At 48.3% G+C, this 22,580-nt stretch overlaps 7 non-coding genes across 7 annotated transcripts; 4 read left to right on the top strand and 3 right to left on the bottom strand.

Annotated features, from left to right (window-relative positions):
• The first annotated feature begins 3,874 nt into the window (after positions 1–3,874).
• TRNAL-CAA (transfer RNA leucine (anticodon CAA)) lies at positions 3,875–3,984 on the top strand. The gene is made up of 2 exons: positions 3,875–3,912; positions 3,939–3,984. It is a non-coding gene; the product is annotated as a tRNA-Leu (tRNA).
• A 297-nt stretch (positions 3,985–4,281) lies between these two features.
• On the bottom strand, positions 4,282–4,354 carry TRNAK-CUU (transfer RNA lysine (anticodon CUU)). Its single transcript has one exon. It is a non-coding gene; the product is annotated as a tRNA-Lys (tRNA).
• A 5,646-nt stretch (positions 4,355–10,000) lies between these two features.
• Positions 10,001–10,110, top strand: TRNAL-CAA (transfer RNA leucine (anticodon CAA)). Its single transcript has 2 exons — positions 10,001–10,038; positions 10,065–10,110. It is a non-coding gene; the product is annotated as a tRNA-Leu (tRNA).
• Positions 10,111–10,407: 297 nt separating this feature from the next.
• On the bottom strand, positions 10,408–10,480 carry TRNAK-CUU (transfer RNA lysine (anticodon CUU)). The gene has a single exon. It is a non-coding gene; the product is annotated as a tRNA-Lys (tRNA).
• Positions 10,481–16,126: 5,646 nt separating this feature from the next.
• TRNAL-CAA (transfer RNA leucine (anticodon CAA)) lies at positions 16,127–16,236 on the top strand. The gene is made up of 2 exons: positions 16,127–16,164; positions 16,191–16,236. It is a non-coding gene; the product is annotated as a tRNA-Leu (tRNA).
• A 298-nt stretch (positions 16,237–16,534) lies between these two features.
• Positions 16,535–16,607, bottom strand: TRNAK-CUU (transfer RNA lysine (anticodon CUU)). Its single transcript has one exon. It is a non-coding gene; the product is annotated as a tRNA-Lys (tRNA).
• A 5,694-nt stretch (positions 16,608–22,301) lies between these two features.
• Positions 22,302–22,411, top strand: TRNAL-CAA (transfer RNA leucine (anticodon CAA)). The gene is made up of 2 exons: positions 22,302–22,339; positions 22,366–22,411. It is a non-coding gene; the product is annotated as a tRNA-Leu (tRNA).
• Positions 22,412–22,580: the final 169 nt, after the last annotated feature.

Below are 22,580 nucleotides of genomic sequence, written 5' to 3'. Positions count from 1 at the left end.
ACCTTTCGTGAGTGGAAAGCGCTGTGGAATATGATGGGAGAGATTGTGAGGCAAACTGCAGGAGTTGTGTTTTCAAAGCCTGAGTAGTATTGGTGAAAAGCAGGAAGTCTGTAAAAAAAATTGGAATAAACCTTAAACAAAAAAATACTAATTGCTTAACTGGGGGCTCGAACCCGTGACCCTGATATTAAAAGGCTCGTGCACTACCAAGTGAGATAACCCTGCTCCTTTAGCTAGGCTTGGGCAATATATCTCTTTTCTGTGATGCACCAGGGAGTGTTGTCAGTAGAAGTCATTTCTTTTTAAGACCTCTGACTTCAGTCATGATCCTCTCCCTTTCTCTACCTCTTGCTCTGCTCCAGTCTCATGGACCACTTTCCCTAGACCTGCCTCTAGCTACAAACATGCATCTCTCTCGCTCAGCCTGTCTCAGGGTATATACATGTATCTGTCTCTTTGGACCTGCCTCTGGGTACATACATTTGTCTGTCCAAACTTTCCTCTGTGCACATATATGCATCTGACTCTCTGGATAGGACTCTGGTTACATATATGCACCTGTCTCCGCTTACAGTCGCCTGCCTGTCTATGTCTCTTTACTTCAATGGAAATACTCTAAAGCAGCCCACCCCTGCGCACGTCCCTACCTACTTTGCCGTTCTCAAATGCCACTTTATTAGTGGAATTTATTCTATTCTAAGCAGGCCTCCCCCCACACTTTACTACTGGCTTGTGGCCCTCCCTGAGCATATTAGCCTGCTTTGAAGTTTGTCAGCTTTACTTCCCACTTTATTTGAAGTTCCTATTGGCAGTTTCCTCTGCCCCTTTCAAATTCCCACTTTTCTGACCTGACACTCTACAGCAGTGCTTCCCAACCTTTTGACTTGTGTGAACCCCCACTTTATCACTACTGGAACCTGGGGACCCCCAATGAACCATTATTGGAATCTGGGGACCCCCCACTGAGTCATTACTGAAAGCTGGGGACCTAATCTGTTACTATTATTTGATTTTCTAAGTAATCACGGCCCCCAGAGGAGGCTTTGCGGACTCCTAGGGGTCCCCGGACCACAGGTTGGGAACCACTGCTCTACAGCATGGATGGTTATGAAGGAGAATCTGGGGAAGTTACCTTTTATGATGACTCCGTGGGGTCATTTGAGCGAGACCTTGTCTATGCCCTCGATGCTGGTGTTCGGCACACAGTCAATGTGGCCTTAGATAAAGCTACCCAGACGATTAAGCATCTCTTATTGGGTTTCACTGATCAGCAGGGCTGGGTCCCACATTGCAGCAGCCAGGAAGAGCTGCCGTTTTCGCAAGACCCTTCCGGCTCAAGTTCTGTTGCAAACCCTCACCAAGCTGATTTGAACAAATTGTAGAATCCTTGACTAGGGCGAACTGTTTCTCATCCTCATAGTCTCTTCATCTAAGAGCTGAGAGTAAGGAGGATTCAGATTCCTCGTCTTCCTCTAACAATCCGGATAAGGACACTGATTCTCCTCCCTGTAAATGAAAAGCCAAATCACGGCACACTCAAGTGGCTTCTCAGCCTCTGAAAGTACTCACTTTCGAACCCGAAGATACTGTCCGCCCTAGATCTTACTCCTGGGCTCCGCCTTCGGAGGTAGCCGAATACGTTCAAGCACACATTCGGCATTGTTTCGACAAAGATGTCAGGTCTCGGCTGAGATCTGAATGTCCTAGACATGATTTTCCCTCAAAGGTTACTGAGACTACGGAGATAGATCCCACCCTGGTAACCTATCTTAAGAATTTCTCCAAAGACCTTAAAAAGGGCATTGATCGTGCCTGGTGAGGCTGTCAGGACAAACTCCTGGATGTCTCAGGCCCTCCTACTAAGATCTTGGAGCTGGGTTTTTAGGCTAAGGCATCAGGTATCCCTGTTAACCCTGAAGTTCTGGTTGGTTGGGCCCAGAGAGCCTTGTGCTTTCTGGAAAACCCAAAGTGAGCTATCTCTAGTGAGTGGCGGCGCTCCATTTTTAATCAAGATGGATCCCAAACTGACAGATTTGGCCTCGTCTGAATCAGGTCCTTTGGCTGAGGGACTGCTTTTTGGCTCTCCTTTTCTCAAGGAACTTTCGGGGTGCCACAGCGCACAGTTTGGGAATCACTGCTGTCCACGCTCCAGCACCATTTCCAGGGAAGTGTTAATAAACTGAAAACATTTTTTTTACAAATAAAGAACAGGGCGGTAGTATTTATAGTGACTGTGTTTCACAAACTTGAGAAAGTTGGCTCAACAGAAGAATTAAAGTGACTGCTTCACAGCAGGTGGGAGGCACTGTAATCCAGAACTGGACCTTAACACCAAGGACCCTGGGTAGAACAAAGAGGCGTTATGAAGTTGATTCCACAAAAATCATTCATTAAAAACTTTTTGTTTTTGTGTTAAAAAAAAAAAGTGCCAAGGAAAACAATTCTATAATTTATTACTTTACACCAGGCTCACTCTGAAACATTCTTAACCTAAACTTTATACAACCACAGAACCCATTTGTTAAAAGTGTGTATTTGTATTAATGTTCAAACAGACCAAAACTCCATAATAAAACATTAAATATAAGGTGCACAATGCTCTGTGGATACTGAGCAGATACTGGAACACAGTATGTAATGTCATCTTATTTTGTGTGCATCTTGTGAAACAGTGAAGTAAGGAGAACACTTGGTAAATAAGTAGCCTCTCAAAATATAACTTCGTATGCAGCCTCATAAATATAGGTTCAATCAATGTAGAATTAACATCGGGTCTCATAATGGCACAAAATGCCATCCGTACCTGTAATACCTTCGTAGACTGGGAAACAGCTGATTGGTTCATGCATCGAAAGAAATCTGGCATATAGGGTAACAACTGAAGCTATTCGTCTCTGTTCTTTGTTTTATTTCTAATAAAAGATCTGGAATTAAAAAATGTATGCACATATACTTATCTGTGTGAAAACAGTGTGCTGTAAATGGGTGTGTCACTTGTTCACATGGGCAAAGTTTGACTCCAGGCTCATGTTCAGGGGTGGGTTCCACTCGCCGGAGGAATGTCGGGCTTTTTTCACTTTTAAAAGCAAGAGAAGCCAGCTTTGAGCTACCGTGCCAGGTAGATCGCCTGGCTGACCATGGACCTCACTGGATGACCCCTGCTGAAAGGGGAAAGTCCACGCTGCAGCAAGCGCCCACTTCTCTTAGAGGCCAACTCAGCAGGAAGATGCGGTGGGGTAGCCTGCAATCCGGCCCATGTGCGGCTGGCGATTTCTGCCAGGGTATTTGGTGTTTATCTTCTGCTGCGGCTGGGAGCGGTAGCTCTCAGAGAAGGTGGTCCGTGCCTGTTGAGAGCGGTGATATATTTTTTCTAAGCACTTGCATGGTTGACTTTAGCGGAATGGAAGATTGCATGCTTAAATGCATCCTGCTCTCCGGTGTGTCGCTAAGAGGCAGCAAGTGCAGCACCTAGAAGGCGCCAGACGTAGCGCCCCCGGCCTGCACTCCAGAGGCCGGGGTAATTGATAATGGACCCTGCTGAGCAAGTGCGAGGACAGCGGCCCTGGGTGGCTGTGGGGGCGCAGCAGGGTGCCGTGGCGCGCAGTTTGGGTTCCCTGCAGCCGGCACGAGCCTCTGAGGAGGAGCGAGAGACGAGCACTGGAAAGGCAGCGGAGCCGAGGGCTGCGGTTCCTGGTTGGTGTAAAGCGGGGATTAGGGTTAAAGAGTGTGAGGTTGGGCCCTCGGGCCCTGGCTGCCAGGTGAGACACGAAGGTGTGTCCTGCTAAAGGGCACCCCGATAAAACCCAGAAACAGAGCTCGCGGAGGCGTGTCACATGCGTGATGATATCATATCCGGCCTCCACCTGTCTCAGTTGTCAGGATGGCCGAGCGGTCTAAGGCGCCAGACTCAAGAGCTGTCTCTTCCCCTCAGCTGGGTGTTCTGGTCTCCGATTGGAGGCGTGGGTTCAAATCCCACTTCTGACACAACATTGTATTTGCTTACTTAAACTCTCCATATTTACACACAGGTCATGGGAGTGCGGCGCAGCAGCGGAGTTAGAGGACGGGGAGCAGCGACCCCCTACAAGTGTGAACATGAAGAGAGCTCTCGTCCCCGCCCGTGTGCAGACATAAAGAGCTCTCGTCCCCGCCCGTGTGCAGACATAAATAACGAAATTGTAAAGTGAAGTCCCGAAAGGGCGCTGTTAATTTTTATAAAACCACTGTTGGAGGTGCGAACCCGAAGATTAAAAAACAGTACAGCACAAAAAAATGTATCAGCGCCCAACGTGGGGCTCGAACCCACGACCCTGAGATTAAGAGTCTCATGCTCTACCGACTGAGCTAGCCGGGCCACATTAAAGGGCCCTTGCGGTCCTATTTTAAAGCTTCCGCTTCCAGTGCTGCAGCTCCCTCTGTCTCTACCTCTCGCTCTGCCTCAGTCTCATCACACCCCCTGCCTGCCTCTGGATGGACCAAGCTGACACTCCACACTCACTGCTAGGAAGCCGCCTCTCCGCTCCCCGTTCGCCCTCTCCCTTCACTTCAATGGAAATATTCCAAAGCAGACGCTCTCCGCCTCCAGCCCCTGGCACCCCTGGCAGCTCTGCACCTCTGCAGGAGGCTCAAGGACGCGTGTCTGTCCAGCAGCTAGAGAATGGGGCTTTTCTGCATCTCATTTATACTTCCTTTTTTCGCTGGATTCAAGGACATGACAAACACACACTCCCACAGAGAGACTGTGAAGGACAGACTGAGCCCGCAGCGCCTCACAGCCGGCCTACAGTGAGCTACAGCAGCTGAACACAGTCAACGTACAACTCAATAGCACAGCTACAGGGCGCTTGTGAGGCCCTGGCAGGGACTGTCTCAGAAGGCCACACTGGCGCAGTGCAAACAGCTGCACCAAAGCTGCGCAGAAGCATCACAGGAACAGACTGGCACAGTGCAGACAGCTACACCACTGTAATCAAGAAGCACCTCAGGTACAGGCTGGTGCAGAACAGACTGGTGCAATGCAAAGCCCTGTACCCTGGAGGTGTGGAAGGATCACAGGTGCAGACTGGCACAGGACAGGCTCGTGCAATGCAGAGAGCTACAGCACTGATGTGAAGTGTCAAGATACAGACTGACACAGGGCAGACTGGTGCAATGCAGAGAGCTACAGCACTGATGTGAAGTATCACAGGAATGGCTGGAGCATAGTAGACTGCTGCCATGCAGAGCTACAGCACTGATGTGAAGCATCACATGTGCAGACTGGCACAAGGCAGACTGGCACAATGCAAAGACCTACAGCACTGATATGAAGCATCACAGCTACAGACTGGCACGTGACAGATTGGCACAATGTAGGCAGCTGCAATATGGTGTTTAATAAGCCTCACAGGTGCAGACTGGCATAGGGCATAGCTACAGCACTGATGTGAAGTATGAACGTCGGGACTGGCACAAGGTAGACTGGCACTGTGCAAAGATTTGAAGCATGGAGCTGTAGAAGGATCACAGGTGCAGACTGGCATAGGGCTGACTGACACAAAGTAGAGACCTAAAGGACAGATGGGACCTATCACAAGCACAGACTGGCATAGGGCACGCTGGCATAATGCAGAAAGTTACAGCACAATTCATATATGATGATTTTATATGTATTATTGAGATAGCCATCCATATTTTTTCTTAATAGTCAATAGCAGATTATTAGCACTGTTTCCTTTCATTAACAGGATCGGATAATAAGGGCGCATGAGTACTAGGAGAGACGATACCGGCATGGAACGTGCACCAGGGTTCGGTTGGTGGCTTCAATTTGTTTTCTTCGTTGGAGTTGGAAGATTTCAATTCTTAGAGTGCAGGTTATTTTGTTTGGTTATTGCAAAGAAAGATGAAGGACTAAGGAGGCAGAGATATTTATATGGAGAGCAGGCCTGGGATTGGGCATGTTATGGACTACTGGGAATGTTGGGATATGTAGTTTTTAACATTGATTGGCTGCTGTGACAATCCGCGCCTCCGTGTCCTTAATAGAATTGAAAATTCGTGACGCAATAGCTAGAATTTTTGGGGATTAAAGTACAGGTTTCTGGATGTGTTTAGAGGAGGCAGGGCTAAACCCGGCTTTGAGGCACCTTTCGTGAGTGGAAAGCGCTGTGGAATATGATGGGAGAGATTGTGAGGCAAACTGCAGGAGTTGTGTTTTCAAAGCCTGAGTAGTATTGGTGAAAAGCAGGAAGTCTGTAAAAAAAATTGGAATAAACCTTAAACAAAAAAATACTAATTGCTTAACTGGGGGCTCGAACCCGTGACCCTGATATTAAAAGGCTCGTGCACTACCAAGTGAGATAACCCTGCTCCTTTAGCTAGGCTTGGGCAATATATCTCTTTTCTGTGATGCACCAGGGAGTGTTGTCAGTAGAAGTCATTTCTTTTTAAGACCTCTGACTTCAGTCATGATCCTCTCCCTTTCTCTACCTCTTGCTCTGCTCCAGTCTCATGGACCACTTTCCCTAGACCTGCCTCTAGCTACAAACATGCATCTCTCTCGCTCAGCCTGTCTCAGGGTATATACATGTATCTGTCTCTTTGGACCTGCCTCTGGGTACATACATTTGTCTGTCCAAACTTTCCTCTGTGCACATATATGCATCTGACTCTCTGGATAGGACTCTGGTTACATATATGCACCTGTCTCCGCTTACAGTCGCCTGCCTGTCTATGTCTCTTTACTTCAATGGAAATACTCTAAAGCAGCCCACCCCTGCGCACGTCCCTACCTACTTTGCCGTTCTCAAATGCCACTTTATTAGTGGAATTTATTCTATTCTAAGCAGGCCTCCCCCCACACTTTACTACTGGCTTGTGGCCCTCCCTGAGCATATTAGCCTGCTTTGAAGTTTGTCAGCTTTACTTCCCACTTTATTTGAAGTTCCTATTGGCAGTTTCCTCTGCCCCTTTCAAATTCCCACTTTTCTGACCTGACACTCTACAGCAGTGCTTCCCAACCTTTTGACTTGTGTGAACCCCCACTTTATCACTACTGGAACCTGGGGACCCCCAATGAACCATTATTGGAATCTGGGGACCCCCCACTGAGTCATTACTGAAAGCTGGGGACCTAATCTGTTACTATTATTTGATTTTCTAAGTAATCACGGCCCCCAGAGGAGGCTTTGCGGACTCCTAGGGGTCCCCGGACCACAGGTTGGGAACCACTGCTCTACAGCATGGATGGTTATGAAGGAGAATCTGGGGAAGTTACCTTTTATGATGACTCCGTGGGGTCATTTGAGCGAGACCTTGTCTATGCCCTCGATGCTGGTGTTCGGCACACAGTCAATGTGGCCTTAGATAAAGCTACCCAGACGATTAAGCATCTCTTATTGGGTTTCACTGATCAGCAGGGCTGGGTCCCACATTGCAGCAGCCAGGAAGAGCTGCCGTTTTCGCAAGACCCTTCCGGCTCAAGTTCTGTTGCAAACCCTCACCAAGCTGATTTGAACAAATTGTAGAATCCTTGACTAGGGCGAACTGTTTCTCATCCTCATAGTCTCTTCATCTAAGAGCTGAGAGTAAGGAGGATTCAGATTCCTCGTCTTCCTCTAACAATCCGGATAAGGACACTGATTCTCCTCCCTGTAAATGAAAAGCCAAATCACGGCACACTCAAGTGGCTTCTCAGCCTCTGAAAGTACTCACTTTCGAACCCGAAGATACTGTCCGCCCTAGATCTTACTCCTGGGCTCCGCCTTCGGAGGTAGCCGAATACGTTCAAGCACACATTCGGCATTGTTTCGACAAAGATGTCAGGTCTCGGCTGAGATCTGAATGTCCTAGACATGATTTTCCCTCAAAGGTTACTGAGACTACGGAGATAGATCCCACCCTGGTAACCTATCTTAAGAATTTCTCCAAAGACCTTAAAAAGGGCATTGATCGTGCCTGGTGAGGCTGTCAGGACAAACTCCTGGATGTCTCAGGCCCTCCTACTAAGATCTTGGAGCTGGGTTTTTAGGCTAAGGCATCAGGTATCCCTGTTAACCCTGAAGTTCTGGTTGGTTGGGCCCAGAGAGCCTTGTGCTTTCTGGAAAACCCAAAGTGAGCTATCTCTAGTGAGTGGCGGCGCTCCATTTTTAATCAAGATGGATCCCAAACTGACAGATTTGGCCTCGTCTGAATCAGGTCCTTTGGCTGAGGGACTGCTTTTTGGCTCTCCTTTTCTCAAGGAACTTTCGGGGTGCCACAGCGCACAGTTTGGGAATCACTGCTGTCCACGCTCCAGCACCATTTCCAGGGAAGTGTTAATAAACTGAAAACATTTTTTTTACAAATAAAGAACAGGGCGGTAGTATTTATAGTGACTGTGTTTCACAAACTTGAGAAAGTTGGCTCAACAGAAGAATTAAAGTGACTGCTTCACAGCAGGTGGGAGGCACTGTAATCCAGAACTGGACCTTAACACCAAGGACCCTGGGTAGAACAAAGAGGCGTTATGAAGTTGATTCCACAAAAATCATTCATTAAAAACTTTTTGTTTTTGTGTTAAAAAAAAAAAGTGCCAAGGAAAACAATTCTATAATTTATTACTTTACACCAGGCTCACTCTGAAACATTCTTAACCTAAACTTTATACAACCACAGAACCCATTTGTTAAAAGTGTGTATTTGTATTAATGTTCAAACAGACCAAAACTCCATAATAAAACATTAAATATAAGGTGCACAATGCTCTGTGGATACTGAGCAGATACTGGAACACAGTATGTAATGTCATCTTATTTTGTGTGCATCTTGTGAACCAGTGAAGTAAGGAGAACACTTGGTAAATAAGTAGCCTCTCAAAATATAACTTCGTATGCAGCCTCATAAATATAGGTTCAATCAATGTAGAATTAACATCGGGTCTCATAATGGCACAAAATGCCATCCGTACCTGTAATACCTTCGTAGACTGGGAAACAGCTGATTGGTTCATGCATCGAAAGAAATCTGGCATATAGGGTAACAACTGAAGCTATTCGTCTCTGTTCTTTGTTTTATTTCTAATAAAAGATCTGGAATTAAAAAATGTATGCACATATACTTATCTGTGTGAAAACAGTGTGCTGTAAATGGGTGTGTCACTTGTTCACATGGGCAAAGTTTGACTCCAGGCTCATGTTCAGGGGTGGGTTCCACTCGCCGGAGGAATGTCGGGCTTTTTTCACTTTTAAAAGCAAGAGAAGCCAGCTTTGAGCTACCGTGCCAGGTAGATCGCCTGGCTGACCATGGACCTCACTGGATGACCCCTGCTGAAAGGGGAAAGTCCACGCTGCAGCAAGCGCCCACTTCTCTTAGAGGCCAACTCAGCAGGAAGATGCGGTGGGGTAGCCTGCAATCCGGCCCATGTGCGGCTGGCGATTTCTGCCAGGGTATTTGGTGTTTATCTTCTGCTGCGGCTGGGAGCGGTAGCTCTCAGAGAAGGTGGTCCGTGCCTGTTGAGAGCGGTGATATATTTTTTCTAAGCACTTGCATGGTTGACTTTAGCGGAATGGAAGATTGCATGCTTAAATGCATCCTGCTCTCCGGTGTGTCGCTAAGAGGCAGCAAGTGCAGCACCTAGAAGGCGCCAGACGTAGCGCCCCCGGCCTGCACTCCAGAGGCCGGGGTAATTGATAATGGACCCTGCTGAGCAAGTGCGAGGACAGCGGCCCTGGGTGGCTGTGGGGGCGCAGCAGGGTGCCGTGGCGCGCAGTTTGGGTTCCCTGCAGCCGGCACGAGCCTCTGAGGAGGAGCGAGAGACGAGCACTGGAAAGGCAGCGGAGCCGAGGGCTGCGGTTCCTGGTTGGTGTAAAGCGGGGATTAGGGTTAAAGAGTGTGAGGTTGGGCCCTCGGGCCCTGGCTGCCAGGTGAGACACGAAGGTGTGTCCTGCTAAAGGGCACCCCGATAAAACCCAGAAACAGAGCTCGCGGAGGCGTGTCACATGCGTGATGATATCATATCCGGCCTCCACCTATCTCAGTTGTCAGGATGGCCGAGCGGTCTAAGGCGCCAGACTCAAGAGCTGTCTCTTCCCCTCAGCTGGGTGTTCTGGTCTCCGATTGGAGGCGTGGGTTCAAATCCCACTTCTGACACAACATTGTATTTGCTTACTTAAACTCTCCATATTTACACACAGGTCATGGGAGTGCGGCGCAGCAGCGGAGTTAGAGGACGGGGAGCAGCGACCCCCTACAAGTGTGAACATGAAGAGAGCTCTCGTCCCCGCCCGTGTGCAGACATAAAGAGCTCTCGTCCCCGCCCGTGTGCAGACATAAATAACGAAATTGTAAAGTGAAGTCCCGAAAGGGCGCTGTTAATTTTTATAAAACCACTGTTGGAGGTGCGAACCCGAAGATTAAAAAACAGTACAGCACAAAAAAATGTATCAGCGCCCAACGTGGGGCTCGAACCCACGACCCTGAGATTAAGAGTCTCATGCTCTACCGACTGAGCTAGCCGGGCCACATTAAAGGGCCCTTGCGGTCCTATTTTAAAGCTTCCGCTTCCAGTGCTGCAGCTCCCTCTGTCTCTACCTCTCGCTCTGCCTCAGTCTCATCACACCCCCTGCCTGCCTCTGGATGGACCAAGCTGACACTCCACACTCACTGCTAGGAAGCCGCCTCTCCGCTCCCCGTTCGCCCTCTCCCTTCACTTCAATGGAAATATTCCAAAGCAGACGCTCTCCGCCTCCAGCCCCTGGCACCCCTGGCAGCTCTGCACCTCTGCAGGAGGCTCAAGGACGCGTGTCTGTCCAGCAGCTAGAGAATGGGGCTTTTCTGCATCTCATTTATACTTCCTTTTTTCGCTGGATTCAAGGACATGACAAACACACACTCCCACAGAGAGACTGTGAAGGACAGACTGAGCCCGCAGCGCCTCACAGCCGGCCTACAGTGAGCTACAGCAGCTGAACACAGTCAACGTACAACTCAATAGCACAGCTACAGGGCGCTTGTGAGGCCCTGGCAGGGACTGTCTCAGAAGGCCACACTGGCGCAGTGCAAACAGCTGCACCAAAGCTGCGCAGAAGCATCACAGGAACAGACTGGCACAGTGCAGACAGCTACACCACTGTAATCAAGAAGCACCTCAGGTACAGGCTGGTGCAGAACAGACTGGTGCAATGCAAAGCCCTGTACCCTGGAGGTGTGGAAGGATCACAGGTGCAGACTGGCACAGGACAGGCTCGTGCAATGCAGAGAGCTACAGCACTGATGTGAAGTGTCAAGATACAGACTGACACAGGGCAGACTGGTGCAATGCAGAGAGCTACAGCACTGATGTGAAGTATCACAGGAATGGCTGGAGCATAGTAGACTGCTGCCATGCAGAGCTACAGCACTGATGTGAAGCATCACATGTGCAGACTGGCACAAGGCAGACTGGCACAATGCAAAGACCTACAGCACTGATATGAAGCATCACAGCTACAGACTGGCACGTGACAGATTGGCACAATGTAGGCAGCTGCAATATGGTGTTTAATAAGCCTCACAGGTGCAGACTGGCATAGGGCATAGCTACAGCACTGATGTGAAGTATGAACGTCGGGACTGGCACAAGGTAGACTGGCACTGTGCAAAGATTTGAAGCATGGAGCTGTAGAAGGATCACAGGTGCAGACTGGCATAGGGCTGACTGACACAAAGTAGAGACCTAAAGGACAGATGGGACCTATCACAAGCACAGACTGGCATAGGGCACGCTGGCATAATGCAGAAAGTTACAGCACAATTCATATATGATGATTTTATATGTATTATTGAGATAGCCATCCATATTTTTTCTTAATAGTCAATAGCAGATTATTAGCACTGTTTCCTTTCATTAACAGGATCGGATAATAAGGGCGCATGAGTACTAGGAGAGACGATACCGGCATGGAACGTGCACCAGGGTTCGGTTGGTGGCTTCAATTTGTTTTCTTCGTTGGAGTTGGAAGATTTCAATTCTTAGAGTGCAGGTTATTTTGTTTGGTTATTGCAAAGAAAGATGAAGGACTAAGGAGGCAGAGATATTTATATGGAGAGCAGGCCTGGGATTGGGCATGTTATGGACTACTGGGAATGTTGGGATATGTAGTTTTTAACATTGATTGGCTGCTGTGACAATCCGCGCCTCCGTGTCCTTAATAGAATTGAAAATTCGTGACGCAATAGCTAGAATTTTTGGGGATTAAAGTACAGGTTTCTGGATGTGTTTAGAGGAGGCAGGGCTAAACCCGGCTTTGAGGCACCTTTCGTGAGTGGAAAGCGCTGTGGAATATGATGGGAGAGATTGTGAGGCAAACTGCAGGAGTTGTGTTTTCAAAGCCTGAGTAGTATTGGTGAAAAGCAGGAAGTCTGTAAAAAAAATTGGAATAAACCTTAAACAAAAAAATACTAATTGCTTAACTGGGGGCTCGAACCCGTGACCCTGATATTAAAAGGCTCGTGCACTACCAAGTGAGATAACCCTGCTCCTTTAGCTAGGCTTGGGCAATATATCTCTTTTCTGTGATGCACCAGGGAGTGTTGTCAGTAGAAGTCATTTCTTTTTAAGACCTCTGACTTCAGTCATGATCCTCTCCCTTTCTCTACCTCTTGCTCTGCTCCAGTCTCATGGACCACTTTCCCTAGACCTGCCTCTAGCTACAAACATGCATCTCTCTCGCTCAGCCTGTCTCAGGGTATATACATGTATCTGTCTCTTTGGACCTGCCTCTGGGTACATACATTTGTCTGTCCAAACTTTCCTCTGTGCACATATATGCATCTGACTCTCTGGATAGGACTCTGGTTACATATATGCACCTGTCTCCGCTTACAGTCGCCTGCCTGTCTATGTCTCTTTACTTCAATGGAAATACTCTAAAGCAGCCCACCCCTGCGCACGTCCCTACCTACTTTGCCGTTCTCAAATGCCACTTTATTAGTGGAATTTATTCTATTCTAAGCAGGCCTCCCCCCACACTTTACTACTGGCTTGTGGCCCTCCCTGAGCATATTAGCCTGCTTTGAAGTTTGTCAGCTTTACTTCCCACTTTATTTGAAGTTCCTATTGGCAGTTTCCTCTGCCCCTTTCAAATTCCCACTTTTCTGACCTGACACTCTACAGCAGTGCTTCCCAACCTTTTGACTTGTGTGAACCCCCACTTTATCACTACTGGAACCTGGGGACCCCCAATGAACCATTATTGGAATCTGGGGACCCCCCACTGAGTCATTACTGAAAGCTGGGGACCTAATCTGTTACTATTATTTGATTTTCTAAGTAATCACGGCCCCCAGAGGAGGCTTTGCGGACTCCTAGGGGTCCCCGGACCACAGGTTGGGAACCACTGCTCTACAGCATGGATGGTTATGAAGGAGAATCTGGGGAAGTTACCTTTTATGATGACTCCGTGGGGTCATTTGAGCGAGACCTTGTCTATGCCCTCGATGCTGGTGTTCGGCACACAGTCAATGTGGCCTTAGATAAAGCTACCCAGACGATTAAGCATCTCTTATTGGGTTTCACTGATCAGCAGGGCTGGGTCCCACATTGCAGCAGCCAGGAAGAGCTGCCGTTTTCGCAAGACCCTTCCGGCTCAAGTTCTGTTGCAAACCCTCACCAAGCTGATTTGAACAAATTGTAGAATCCTTGACTAGGGCGAACTGTTTCTCATCCTCATAGTCTCTTCATCTAAGAGCTGAGAGTAAGGAGGATTCAGATTCCTCGTCTTCCTCTAACAATCCGGATAAGGACACTGATTCTCCTCCCTGTAAATGAAAAGCCAAATCACGGCACACTCAAGTGGCTTCTCAGCCTCTGAAAGTACTCACTTTCGAACCCGAAGATACTGTCCGCCCTAGATCTTACTCCTGGGCTCCGCCTTCGGAGGTAGCCGAATACGTTCAAGCACACATTCGGCATTGTTTCGACAAAGATGTCAGGTCTCGGCTGAGATCTGAATGTCCTAGACATGATTTTCCCTCAAAGGTTACTGAGACTACGGAGATAGATCCCACCCTGGTAACCTATCTTAAGAATTTCTCCAAAGACCTTAAAAAGGGCATTGATCGTGCCTGGTGAGGCTGTCATGACAAACTCCTGGATGTCTCAGGCCCTCCTACTAAGATCTTGGAGCTGGGTTTTTAGGCTAAGGCATCAGGTATCCCTGTTAACCCTGAAGTTCTGGTTGGTTGGGCCCAGAGAGCCTTGTGCTTTCTGGAAAACCCAAAGTGAGCTATCTCTAGTGAGTGGCGGCGCTCCATTTTTAATCAAGATGGATCCCAAACTGACAGATTTGGCCTCGTCTGAATCAGGTCCTTTGGCTGAGGTACTGCTTTTTGGCTCTCCTTTTCTCAAGGAACTTTCGGGGTGCCACAGCGCACAGTTTGGGAATCACTGCTGTCCACGCTCCAGCACCATTTCCAGGGAAGTGTTAATAAACTGAAAACATTTTTTTTACAAATAAAGAACAGGGCGGTAGTATTTATAGTGACTGTGTTTCACAAACTTGAGAAAGTTGGCTCAACAGAAGAATTAAAGTGACTGCTTCACAGCAGGTGGGAGGCACTGTAATCCAGAACTGGACCTTAACACCAAGGACCCTGGGTAGAACAAAGAGGCGTTATGAAGTTGATTCCACAAAAATCATTCATTAAAAACTTTTTGTTTTTGTGTTCTAAAAAAAAAGTGCCAAGGAAAACAATTCTATAATTTATTACTTTACACCAGGCTCACTCTGAAACATTCTTAACCTAAACTTTATACAACCACAGAACCCATTTGTTAAAAATGTGTATTTGTATTAATGTTCAAACAGACCAAAACTCCATAATAAAACATTAAATATAAGGTGCACAATGCTCTGTGGATACTGAGCAGATACTGGAACACAGTATGTAATGTCATCTTATTTTGTGTGCATCTTGTGAACCAGTGAAGTAAGGAGAACACTTGGTAAATAAGTAGCCTCTCAAAATATAACTTCGTATGCAGCCTCATAAATATAGGTTCAATCAATGTAGAATTAACATCGGGTCTCATAATGGCACAAAATGCCATCCGTACCTGTAATACCTTCGTAGACTGGGAAACAGCTGATTGGTTCATGCATCGAAAGAAATCTGGCATATAGGGTAACAACTGAAGCTATTCGTCTCTGTTCTTTGTTTTATTTCTAATAAAAGATCTGGAATTAAAAAATGTATGCACATATACTTATCTGTGTGAAAACAGTGTGCTGCAAATGGGTGTGTCACTTGTTCACATGGGCAAAGTTTGACTCCAGGCTCATGTTCAGGGGTGGGTTCCACTCGCCGGAGGAATGTCGGGCTTTTTTCACTTTTAAAAGCAAGAGAAGCCAGCTTTGAGCTACCGTGCCAGGTAGATCGCCTGGCTGACCATGGACCTCACTGGATGACCCCTGCTGAAAGGGGAAAGTCCACGCTGCAGCAAGCGCCCACTTCTCTTAGAGGCCAACTCAGCAGGAAGATGCGGTGGGGTAGCCTGCAATCCGGCCCATGTGCGGCTGGCGATTTCTGCCAGGGTATTTGGTGTTTATCTTCTGCTGCGGCTGGGAGCGGTAGCTCTCAGAGAAGGTGGTCCGTGCCTGTTGAGAGCGGTGATATATTTTTCCTAAGCACTTGCATGGTTGACTTTAGCGGAATGGAAGATTGCATGCTTAAATGCATCCTGCTCTCCGGTGTGTCGCTAAGAGGCAGCAAGTGCAGCACCTAGAAGGCGCCAGACGTAGCGCCCCCGGCCTGCACTCCAGAGGCCGGGGTAATTGATAATGGACCCTGCTGAGCAAGTGCGAGGACAGCGGCCCTGGGTGGCTGTGGGGGCGCAGCAGGGTGCCGTGGCGCGCAGTTTGGGTTCCCTGCAGCCGGCACGAGCCTCTGAGGAGGAGCGAGAGACGAGCACTGGAAAGGCAGCGGAGCCGAGGGCTGCGGTTCCTGGTTGGTGTAAAGCGGGGATTAGGGTTAAAGAGTGTGAGGTTGGGCCCTCGGGCCCTGGCTGCCAGGTGAGACACGAAGGTGTGTCCTGCTAAAGGGCACCCCGATAAAACCCAGAAACAGAGCTCGCGGAGGCGTGTCACATGCGTGATGATATCATATCCGGCCTTCACCTATCTCAGTTGTCAGGATGGCCGAGCGGTCTAAGGCGCCAGACTCAAGAGCTGTCTCTTCCCCTCAGCTGGGTGTTCTGGTCTCCGATTGGAGGCGTGGGTTCAAATCCCACTTCTGACACAACATTGTTTTTGCTCACTTAAACTCTCCATATTTACACACAGGTCATGGGAGTGCGGCGCAGCAGCGGAGTTAGAGGACGGGGAGCAGCGACCCCCTACAAGTGTGAACATGAAGAGAGCTCTCGTCCCCGCCCGTGTGCAGACATAAAGAGCTCTCGTCCCCGCCCGTGTGCAGACATAAATAACGAAATTGTAAAGTGAAGTCCCGAAAGGGCGCTGTTAATTTTTATAAAACCACTGTTGGAGGTGCGAACCCGAAGATAAAAAAACAGTACAGCACAAAAAAAATGTATCAGCGCCCAACGTGGGGCTCGAACCCACGACCCTGAGATTAAGAGTCTCATGCTCTACCGACTGAGCTAGCCGGGCCACATAACACAAACCTTGCGGTCCTTTGTGTGACTCCTCTGAAGAAACACACGTGTGCCGATTCTACTGTGTATTTTAAAGCTCCCGCTTCCAGTGCTGCAGCTCCCTCTGTCTCTACCTCTCGCTCTGCCTCAGTCTCATCACACCCCCCTGCCTGCCTCTGGATGGACCAAGCTGACACTCCACACTCACTGCTAGGAAGCCGCCTCTCCGCTCCCCGTTCGCCCTCTCCCTTCACTTCAATGGAAATATTCCAAAGCAGACGCTCTCCGCCTCCAGCCCCTGGCACCCCTGGCAGCTCTGCACCTCTGCAGGAGGCTCAAGGACGCGTGTCTGTCCAGCAGCTAGAGAATGGGGCTTTTCTGCATCTCATTTATACTTCCTTTTTTCGCTGGATTCAAGGACATGACAAACACACACTCCCACAGAGAGACTGTGAAGGACAGACTGAGCCCGCAGCGCCTCACAGCCGGCCTACAGTGAGCTACAGCAGCTGAACACAGTCAACGTACAACTCAATAGCACAGCTACAGGGCGCTTGTGAGGCCCTGGCAGGGACTGTCTCAGAAGGCCACACTGGCGCAGTGCAAACAGCTGCACCAAAGCTGCGCAGAAGCATCACAGGAACAGACTGGCACAGTGCAGACAGCTACACCACTGTAATCAAGAAGCACCTCAGGTACAGGCTGGTGCAGAACAGACTGGTGCAATGCAAAGCCCTGTACCCTGGAGGTGTGGAAGGATCACAGGTGCAGACTGGCACAGGACAGGCTCGTGCAATGCAGAGAGCTACAGCACTGATGTGAAGTGTCAAGATACAGACTGACACAGGGCAGACTGGTGCAATGCAGAGAGCTACAGCACTGATGTGAAGTATCACAGGAATGGCTGGAGCATAGTAGACTGCTGCCATGCAGAGCTACAGCACTGATGTGAAGCATCACATGTGCAGACTGGCACAAGGCAGACTGGCACAATGCAAAGACCTACAGCACTGATATGAAGCATCACAGCTACAGACTGGCACGTGACAGATTGGCACAATGTAGGCAGCTGCAATATGGTGTTTAATAAGCCTCACAGGTGCAGACTGGCATAGGGCATAGCTACAGCACTGATGTGAAGTATGAACGTCGGGACTGGCACAAGGTAGACTGGCACTGTGCAAAGATTTGAAGCATGGAGCTGTAGAAGGATCACAGGTGCAGACTGGCATAGGGCTGACTGACACAAAGTAGAGACCTAAAGGACAGATGGGACCTATCACAAGCACAGACTGGCATAGGGCACGCTGGCATAATGCAGAAAGTTACAGCACAATTCATATATGATGATTTTATATGTATTATTGAGATAGCCATCCATATTTTTTCTTAATAGTCAATAGCAGATTATTAGCACTGTTTCCTTTCATTAACAGGATCGGATAATAAGGGCGCATGAGTACTAGGAGAGACGATACCGGCATGGAACGTGCACCAGGGTTCGGTTGGTGGCTTCAATTTGTTTTCTTCGTTGGAGTTGGAAGATTTCAATTCTTAGAGTGCAGGTTATTTTGTTTGGTTATTGCAAAGAAAGATGAAGGACTAAGGAGGCAGAGATATTTATATGGAGAGCAGGCCTGGGATTGGGCATGTTATGGACTACTGGGAATGTTGGGATATGTAGTTTTTAACATTGATTGGCTGCTGTGACAATCCGCGCCTCCGTGTCCTTAATAGAATTGAAAATTCGTGACGCAATAGCTAGAATTTTTGGGGATTAAAGTACAGGTTTCTGGATGTGTTTAGAGGAGGCAGGGCTAAACCCGGCTTTGAGGCACCTTTCGTGAGTGGAAAGCGCTGTGGAATATGATGGGAGAGATTGTGAGGCAAACTGCAGGAGTTGTGTTTTCAAAGCCTGAGTAGTATTGGTGAAAAGCAGGAAGTCTGTAAAAAAAATTGGAATAAACCTTAAACAAAAAAATACTAATTGCTTAACTGGGGGCTCGAACCCGTGACCCTGATATTAAAAGGCTCGTGCACTACCAAGTGAGATAACCCTGCTCCTTTAGCTAGGCTTGGGCAATATATCTCTTTTCTGTGATGCACCAGGGAGTGTTGTCAGTAGAAGTCATTTCTTTTTAAGACCTCTGACTTCAGTCATGATCCTCTCCCTTTCTCTACCTCTTGCTCTGCTCCAGTCTCATGGACCACTTTCCCTAGACCTGCCTCTAGCTACAAACATGCATCTCTCTCGCTCAGCCTGTCTCAGGGTATATACATGTATCTGTCTCTTTGGACCTGCCTCTGGGTACATACATTTGTCTGTCCAAACTTTCCTCTGTGCACATATATGCATCTGACTCTCTGGATAGGACTCTGGTTACATATATGCACCTGTCTCCGCTTACAGTCGCCTGCCTGTCTATGTCTCTTTACTTCAATGGAAATACTCTAAAGCAGCCCACCCCCTGCGCACGTCCCTACCTACTTTGCCGTTCTCAAATGCCACTTTATTAGTGGAATGTATTCTATTCTAAGCAGGCCTCCCCCCACACTTTACTACTGGCTTGTGGCCCTCCCTGAGCATATTAGCCTGCTTTGAAGTTTGTCAGCTTTACTTCCCACTTTATTTGAAGTTCCTATTGGCAGTTTCCTCTGCCCCTTTCAAATTCCCACTTTTCTGACCTGACACTCTACAGCAGTGCTTCCCAACCTTTTGACTTGTGTGAACCCCCACTTTATCACTACTGGAACCTGGGGACCCCCAATGAACCATTATTGGAATCTGGGGACCCCCCACTGAGTCATTACTGAAAGCTGGGGACCTAATCTGTTACTATTATTTGATTTTCTAAGTAATCACGGCCCCCAGAGGAGGCTTTGCGGACTCCTAGGGGTCCCCGGACCACAGGTTGGGAACCACTGCTCTACAGCATGGATGGTTATGAAGGAGAATCTGGGGAAGTTACCTTTTATGATGACTCCGTGGGGTCATTTGAGCGAGACCTTGTCTATGCCCTCGATGCTGGTGTTCGGCACACAGTCAATGTGGCCTTAGATAAAGCTACCCAGACGATTAAGCATCTCTTATTGGGTTTCACTGATCAGCAGGGCTGGGTCCCACATTGCAGCAGCCAGGAAGAGCTGCCGTTTTCGCAAGACCCTTCCGGCTCAAGTTCTGTTGCAAACCCTCACCAAGCTGATTTGAACAAATTGTAGAATCCTTGACTAGGGCGAACTGTTTCTCATCCTCATAGTCTCTTCATCTAAGAGCTGAGAGTAAGGAGGATTCAGATTCCTCGTCTTCCTCTAACAATCCGGATAAGGACACTGATTCTCCTCCCTGTAAATGAAAAGCCAAATCACGGCACACTCAAGTGGCTTCTCAGCCTCTGAAAGTACTCACTTTCGAACCCGAAGATACTGTCCGCCCTAGATCTTACTCCTGGGCTCCGCCTTCGGAGGTAGCCGAATACGTTCAAGCACACATTCGGCATTGTTTCGACAAAGATGTCAGGTCTCGGCTGAGATCTGAATGTCCTAGACATGATTTTCCCTCAAAGGTTACTGAGACTACGGAGATAGATCCCACCCTGGTAACCTATCTTAAGAATTTCTCCAAAGACCTTAAAAAGGGCATTGATCGTGCCTGGTGAGGCTGTCAGGACAAACTCCTGGATGTCTCAGGCCCTCCTACTAAGATCTTGGAGCTGGGTTTTTAGGCTAAGGCATCAGGTATCCCTGTTAACCCTGAAGTTCTGGTTGGTTGGGCCCAGAGAGCCTTGTGCTTTCTGGAAAACCCAAAGTGAGCTATCTCTAGTGAGTGGCGGCGCTCCATTTTTAATCAAGATGGATCCCAAACTGACAGATTTGGCCTCGTCTGAATCAGGTCCTTTGGCTGAGGGACTGCTTTTTGGCTCTCCTTTTCTCAAGGAACTTTCGGGGTGCCACAGCGCACAGTTTGGGAATCACTGCTGTCCACGCTCCAGCACCATTTCCAGGGAAGTGTTAATAAACTGAAAACATTTTTTTTACAAATAAAGAACAGGGCGGTAGTATTTATAGTGACTGTGTTTCACAAACTTGAGAAAGTTGGCTCAACAGAAGAATTAAAGTGACTGCTTCACAGCAGGTGGGAGGCACTGTAATCCAGAACTGGACCTTAACACCAAGGACCCTGGGTAGAACAAAGAGGCGTTATGAAGTTGATTCCACAAAAATCATTCATTAAAAACTTTTTGTTTTTGTGTTAAAAAAAAAAAGTGCCAAGGAAAACAATTCTATAATTTATTACTTTACACCAGGCTCACTCTGAAACATTCTTAACCTAAACTTTATACAACCACAGAACCCATTTGTTAAAAGTGTGTATTTGTATTAATGTTCAAACAGACCAAAACTCCATAATAAAACATTAAATATAAGGTGCACAATGCTCTGTGGATACTGAGCAGATACTGGAACACAGTATGTAATGTCATCTTATTTTGTGTGCATCTTGTGAACCAGTGAAGTAAGGAGAACACTTGGTAAATAAGTAGCCTCTCAAAATATAACTTCGTATGCAGCCTCATAAATATAGGTTCAATCAATGTAGAATTAACATCGGGTCTCATAATGGCACAAAATGCCATCCGTACCTGTAATACCTTCGTAGACTGGGAAACAGCTGATTGGTTCATGCATCGAAAGAAATCTGGCATATAGGGTAACAACTGAAGCTATTCGTCTCTGTTCTTTGTTTTATTTCTAATAAAAGATCTGGAATTAAAAAATGTATGCACATATACTTATCTGTGTGAAAACAGTGTGCTGTAAATGGGTGTGTCACTTGTTCACATGGGCAAAGTTTGACTCCAGGCTCATGTTCAGGGGTGGGTTCCACTCGCCGGAGGAATGTCGGGCTTTTTTCACTTTTAAAAGCAAGAGAAGCCAGCTTTGAGCTACCGTGCCAGGTAGATCGCCTGGCTGACCATGGACCTCACTGGATGACCCCTGCTGAAAGGGGAAAGTCCACGCTGCAGCAAGCGCCCACTTCTCTTAGAGGCCAACTCAGCAGGAAGATGCGGTGGGGTAGCCTGCAATCCGGCCCATGTGCGGCTGGCGATTTCTGCCAGGGTATTTGGTGTTTATCTTCTGCTGCGGCTGGGAGCGGTAGCTCTCAGAGAAGGTGGTCCGTGCCTGTTGAGAGCGGTGATATATTTTTTCTAAGCACTTGCATGGTTGACTTTAGCGGAATGGAAGATTGCATGCTTAAATGCATCCTGCTCTCCGGTGTGTCGCTAAGAGGCAGCAAGTGCAGCACCTAGAAGGCGCCAGACGTAGCGCCCCCGGCCTGCACTCCAGAGGCCGGGGTAATTGATAATGGACCCTGCTGAGCAAGTGCGAGGACAGCGGCCCTGGGTGGCTGTGGGGGCGCAGCAGGGTGCCGTGGCGCGCAGTTTGGGTTCCCTGCAGCCGGCACGAGCCTCTGAGGAGGAGCGAGAGACGAGCACTGGAAAGGCAGCGGAGCCGAGGGCTGCGGTTCCTGGTTGGTGTAAAGCGGGGATTAGGGTTAAAGAGTGTGAGGTTGGGCCCTCGGGCCCTGGCTGCCAGGTGAGACACGAAGGTGTGTCCTGCTAAAGGGCACCCCGATAAAACCCAGAAACAGAGCTCGCGGAGGCGTGTCACATGCGTGATGATATCATATCCGGCCCCCTCTTTCTCAGTTGTCAGGATGGCCGAGCGGTCTAAGGCGCCAGACTCAAGAGCTGTCTCTTCCCCTCAGCTGGGTGTTCTGGTCTCCGATTGGAGGCGTGGGTTCAAATCCCACTTCTGACACAACATTGTATTTGCTTACTTAAACTCTCCATATTTACACACAGGTCATGGGAGTGCGGCGCAGCAGCGGAGTTAGAGGACGGGGAGCAGCGACCCCCTACAAGTGTGAACATGAAGAGAGCTCTCGTCCCCGCCCGTGTGCAGACATAAAGAGCTCTCGTCCCCCCGC

This window comes from Pleurodeles waltl, unplaced genomic scaffold, assembly GCF_031143425.1.
Source record: "Pleurodeles waltl isolate 20211129_DDA unplaced genomic scaffold, aPleWal1.hap1.20221129 scaffold_295, whole genome shotgun sequence".
Lineage (NCBI taxonomy): Eukaryota > Metazoa > Chordata > Amphibia > Caudata > Salamandridae > Pleurodeles > Pleurodeles waltl.
This window is presented reverse-complemented; position numbering and strand designations above follow the sequence as displayed.